Source organism: Arachis hypogaea, chromosome 13 (assembly GCF_003086295.3).
Source record: "Arachis hypogaea cultivar Tifrunner chromosome 13, arahy.Tifrunner.gnm2.J5K5, whole genome shotgun sequence".
NCBI classification, from domain to species: domain Eukaryota; kingdom Viridiplantae; phylum Streptophyta; class Magnoliopsida; order Fabales; family Fabaceae; genus Arachis; species Arachis hypogaea.
The window spans coordinates 42,715,140-42,721,150 of NC_092048.1; the positions used below are offsets into that span (position 1 = coordinate 42,715,140).

The window sequence follows — 6,011 nt, forward strand, 5'->3', positions numbered from 1 at the left end:
AAAAATCACTTAATTTCTTTCCCAATCTTAGTTTTCGAAAATCATTTACCAAATTTTCAAAAGTTCTTTTAATTATTTCAAAATCTTTTTACTTTAATTTCAAAAATTCTTCCCCTCTTCCCAAATCTTTCTATTTAATGGACTAACACTTCTCCATTATCAGTAATTTGAACTCTGTCCCTCTTGATAAGTTCGAATTCTCTCTTCTCTACCTCATCTTTCTATTTTTCTTTTCCTCTGACATCTCAAAGAATCTCTATACTGTAACATAGAGGATTCCATACTGTCTTCTTCTCTATCTTTCATATGAGCAGGAGCAAGGACAAAGACATTCTTGTTGAGGCTGATCCTGAACCTGAAAGGACCTTGAAGAGAAAGATAAGAGAAGCTAAAGTACAACTCTCTGTAGAGGACCTAACAGAAACTTTCAAACAAGAAGAAGTCATGGCAGTCGAAAATAACAACAATGCCAACAATGCAAGGAAGGTGCTTGGTGACTTTACTACACCTACTCCCGACTTCTATGGGAGAAGCATCTCAATCCCTGCCATTGGAGCAAACAACTTTGAGCTTAAGCCTCAATTAGTTTCTCTGATGCAACAGAATTGCAAGTTTCATGGACTTTCATTGGAAGATCCTCATCAGTTTTTAGCTGAATTCTTGCAAATCTGTGACACTGTCAAGACCAATGGGGTTGATCCCAAGGTCTACAAGCTTATGCTCTTTCCTTTTACTGTAAGAGACAGAGTTAGAACATGGTTAGATTCACAACCTAAAGAAAGCCTGAACTCTTGGAAAAAGCTAGTCAATGCCTTCTTGGCAAAGTTCTTTCCACCTCAAAAATTGAGCAAGCTTAGAGTAGAAGTCCAAACCTTCAGACAAAAGGAAGGTGAATCCATCTATGAAGCTTGGGAAAGATACAAGCAATTGATCAGAAGGTGTCCTTCTGACATGCTTTCAGAATGGAGCATCATAGGTATCTTCTATGATCGTCTGTCTGAACTGTCTAATATGTCATTGGACAGCTCTGCTGGAGGATCTCTTCATCTGAAGAAGACGCCTGCAGAAGCTCAGGAACTCATTGAGATGGTTGCAAATAACCAATTCATGTACACTTCTGAAAGGAACCCTGTGAATAATGGGACAAATCAGAAGAAAGGAGTTGTTGAGATTGATACTCTGAATGCCATATTGGCTCAGAATAAAATATTGACTCAACAAGTCAATATGATTTCTCAGAGTTTGTCTAGAATGCAAGCAGCAACAGGCAGTACCAAAGAAGCTTCATCTGAAGAAGAAGCTTATGATCCTGAGAACCCAGCAATGGTAGAGGTGAATTACATGGGAGAATCCTATGGAAACACCTATAATCCTTCATGGAAAAATCATCCAAATCTCTCATGGAAGGACCAACAGAGGCCTCAACAAGGTTTCAACAACAGTAATGGTGGAAGAAATAGGTTTAGCAATAGCAATCCTTTTTCATCATCTTCTCAGCAACAGACAGAGGATTCTAAGCAGAGCCAATCTGACTTAGTAACTATAGTCTCTGATCTAATTAAAACCACTCAAAGTTTTATGACTGAAACAAGGTCCTCCATTAGAAATTTGGAGGCACAAGTGGGTCAGCTGAGTAAGAAAATTACTGAACTCCCTCCTAGTACTCTCCCAAGCAATACAGAAGAGAATTCAAAAAGAGAGTGCAAGGCCATCAACATTACCCACTCGGCCGAACTTGGAGAGGAGGAAGAGGCAGTGATTTCCACTGAGGAAGACCTCAATGGACGTCTACTGGCCTCCAAGGAGTTCCCTAATGAGGAACCATGGGAATCTGAGGCTCATACAGAGATCATAGAGATTCTATTGAATTTACTTCTGCCATTCATGAGCTCTGATGAGTATTCTTCCTCTGAAGAGGATGAAGATGTTACTGAAGAGCAAGTTGCTAAGTACCTTGGAGCAATCATAAAGTTAAATGCCAAGTTATTTGGTAATGAGACTTGGGAGGATGAACCCCCCTTGCTCACCAAAGAACTGGATGACTTGACTAGGCAGAGATTACCTCAGAAGAGACAGGATCCTGGAAAGTTCTCAATACCTTGTACCATTGGCACCATGACCTTTGAGAAGGCTCTGTGTGACCTAGGGTCAAGCATAAACCTCATGCCTCTCTCTGTAATGGAGAAGCTAGGGATCCTTGAGGTACAAGCTGCAAGAATCTCACTAGAGATAGCAGACAATTCAAGGAAACAGGCTTATGGACTTATAGAGGATATCTTGGTAAAGGTTGAAGACCACTACATCCCTGCTGATTTCATAATCCTAGATACTGGGAAGTGTATGAATGAATCCATCATCCTTGGCAAACCCTTCCTAGCCACAACAAAAGCTGTGATTGATGTTGACAGAGGAGAATTGGTCCTTCAAGTGAATGAGGACTCCTTTGTGTTTAAAGCTCAAGGATCTCCCCCTGTAACCATGGAAAAGAAGCATGAAAAGCTTCTCTCAATATAGAGTCAAACAAAACCCCCACATTCAAACTCTAAGTTTGGTGTTAAGAGACTGTTCATACCCTGGGTCGAGCTGTCCGAACCGAGATGTTCAGTAATAAAGCGACCGACCTCCTTAGGTCAAGTGGACCGACTTCTTTACGAAGAACTCGGCCAAATCGACAGGAAAGCTCAAAAAAGGCCCAATTCAAGGAATACGACCCAAATCTAAAGGTCGTTCAGGCCTACAGAGAAGGGCGGTTCCGTTGAAGATGCGCTGACCTCAACCCAAAAGATAAAGATAAGACAAGATAACTAACTTATCTTATCCAAAGGTCACATCTCACCATTATAAATACACTGGAGCACCCAGGTATAACTCATACTCTGATTCTACATAAAACCTGCTTAATACCCATGCTAACTTAAGCATCGGAGTCTCTTACAGGTACCCCCCACCATCCGGTGGCCAAGGATCAGCAGTGCAGCAAGTCCAACAAGTCGGACACAACCGCTCCGGCCGCCACCAGCCGGCCAGACACGTCATCCCCGACCAGTACCAAGGATCTCATCTGAGATCGACCTCTAGTTTCAGGTAACCCTCGGAACATTGGCGCCGTTGCCGGGGAACCTGAAAGTCATCCCGAAACCATGGCGGACGGCTATGACAACGACCACGACTCGGATCTGGAGAACAAAACAACGTACAAGAACGCGGACACTACGCTAAAGGATACTCCAGAATCCAACGGGAACAAAAACTCACCAAATCCGGGAGCCATGGAAGCACTTCAAGATCGCTTAAAGCAACTTGAGAAAGAAACCCAACAACAGCGAGAGATCGGAAAGGATCTACAAAGAGAGGTACGGCGACGTCGAGAACTAGAAGAAAAACTACAGCAATTAGAGGCTGACCTCAAATCAAAAGCTCCTCGGACCACTCCTGAGAAAAATTCACGCAAAGAACAGGATCCATTCACCAGGAAAATCATGAAGACCAAAATCCCAAAGGATTTTAAGCTCCCAGATATGGTTTTGTATGATGGCACTACAGATCCCAACCATCATCTCAGCAATTTCAGAAGCAGAATGTACCTCACCGATGCTTCAGATGCCGTTCGCTGCAAAGCTTTTCCAACAACTCTCACGAAAACGGCGATCAGATGGTTCGACAACTTACCTCCGAAGTCCATCTCAAACTTCGACGACCTGGCCAAAAAGTTCCTGGCCAGATTCTCCATCCAGAAAGATAAGGCCAAGCACGCACCCAGCTTACTAGGGATCAAGCAAGGAGATCGGGAGAGCCTCCGCAACTACATGGAAAGATTCAACAAAACATGCATGGACATACAAAGTTTACCAACAGAGGCCGCCATCATGGGGCTTATCAATGGCTTACGAGAGGGACCTTTCAGCCAGTCTATATCAAAAAAGTATCCTATCTCCTTAGACGAAGTCCAGGAGCGAGTAGAAAAATACATCAACATGGAAGAGAATGCTCGGCTAGGAGAAATCTCAAAATATGGGGTCTCCTACCGAGACAAAAACAAGGACTCCAAAAGAAAAGAAGATCGACAGGGTGAGAAAATAAAAAAATACCACAACTACACTCCTCTCAAAGCATCCCTGGTCGACGTGTACAAAGAACTCGGCCATACAGAAAAAATCCCCTAGTGCGGCCACTCAAAGGCAAAAGGGGAGGAGGAAACCGGAAGGAATATTGTGAATATCATCGAATTCGAGGGCATTCTACCAACGAGTGCTTCGACTTGAAAAATATCATCGAAAAATTGGTAAGAGAAGGAAAATTAGATCGATTTCTGGCTACCCGGGATGATGACCAAAGAAAAAGATGAAGAGACGAAGATGATGGACGAGCTGAACGGTCACCTCGGACACCAGAAAGACACGTCCGCATGATACACGGCGGATTCGTAGGAGGTGGGATCTCCAAATCATCCCGAAAGAGATATCTCAAAGAAATATATCATGTTGAGGGAAAGGAGGAAGCACCCGACATCCCGGCGATAACATTTACTAAAGAGGACGCATCCGGCATCATCTCGGGACACGACGATCCCATGGTAATCACTATTATACTGACAAACGCCAATCTACACCGCACACTAATAGGCCAAGGGAGTTCTGCCGACATCTTATTCAAAACAGCCTTCGACAAGCTCGGTTTAGACGAAAAAGAACTTAGAGCATACCCGAACAATCTGTTTGGACTAGGAGACACTCCGATACAACCATTGGGATACGTATCGCTACACACTACTTTTGGAAAAGGGAACCAATCTAGGACCCTCAAAATAGACTACATTGTGGTCAACGTAAGTTCAGCCTACAATGCTCTCATAGGTCGGACAACACTCAATCAACTCGGCGCAATAGTCTCAACTCTGCATCTATGCATGAAATTCCCAACTGCAGAGGGATAGCCACGATAAAAGCCGATCAAAAGATGGCACATCGCTGTTATAATGAGAGCTTAAACCTCAAAGGCAGAGGAGAAGAGTTTCATACAATTGAGTTTGGCGGAGCTCAACATCGAGAAGAACTCCGTCCGCACCCAGAAGGTGAGGTAGAGAAGGTTCAGATTGGAGACACCTCGGACAAAACGACTAATATCGGCACGATCCTAAGAGAAGACTCAAAAGAATTACTGATACAATTCTTACGAGATAATGTCGACCTCTTCGCATGGAAAGCCGCAGACATGCCAGGCATAGACCCCGAGCTAATGTGCCACAAGTTGGCGGTCTATCCAGGATCTCGGCCGGTGCAGCAGAAGCGAAGAAAACTCGGACCAGAATGATCCCAGGCTGTGGAAGAATAAGTACAAACGTTACTGGAGGCAGGATTCATAAAAGAATTCAAGTACCCACTATGGCTAGCCAATGTCGTCTTGGTGAAAAAATCAAACGGGAAGTGGCGCATGTGTACCGATTACACCGATCTCAACAAAGCCTGCCAAAAAGATCCATACCCACTCCCAAGTATTAACGCTCTGGTAGATGCTTCCTCCGGATATAGATACCTCTCGTTTATGGACGCCTACTCGGGATACAACCAAATCCCCATGTATCCACCAGATCAAGAAAAGACCTCGTTCTTAACACCAAAGGCGAACTACTGCTACATCGTGATGCCTTTCGGTCTCAAGAACGCGGGATCTACTTATCAAAGGCTAATGAATAAAGTCTTCTCAGATCACATCAAAAAAATCATGGAAGTCTATGTGGACGACATGTTGATAAAAACACAAAGCGAAGATGCATTATTGTCCGACCTGGCCCAAGTGTTTGACACTATAAGGAAGCATAACATGCGACTCAACCCCGCAAAATGCACCTTTGCAGTTGAAGCAGGCAAATTCTTGGGCTTCATGCTCACACAAAGGGGAATTGAAGCAAATCCAGACAAATGTCAAGCTATAATCAACATGAAGAGCCCAACCTGTGTCAAAGAAGTACAACAACTCAACGGGAGACTGGCCGCCCTATCCTGATTCTTAGC

General features: G+C 43.8%; 1 non-coding gene across 1 annotated transcript; it reads right to left on the minus strand.

Annotated features, from left to right (window-relative positions):
- Positions 1–849: 849 nt before the first annotated feature.
- LOC112739164 (small nucleolar RNA R71) lies at positions 850–957 on the minus strand. Its single transcript, XR_003170102.1, has one exon. It is a non-coding gene; the product is annotated as a small nucleolar RNA R71 (small nucleolar RNA).
- Positions 958–6,011: the final 5,054 nt, after the last annotated feature.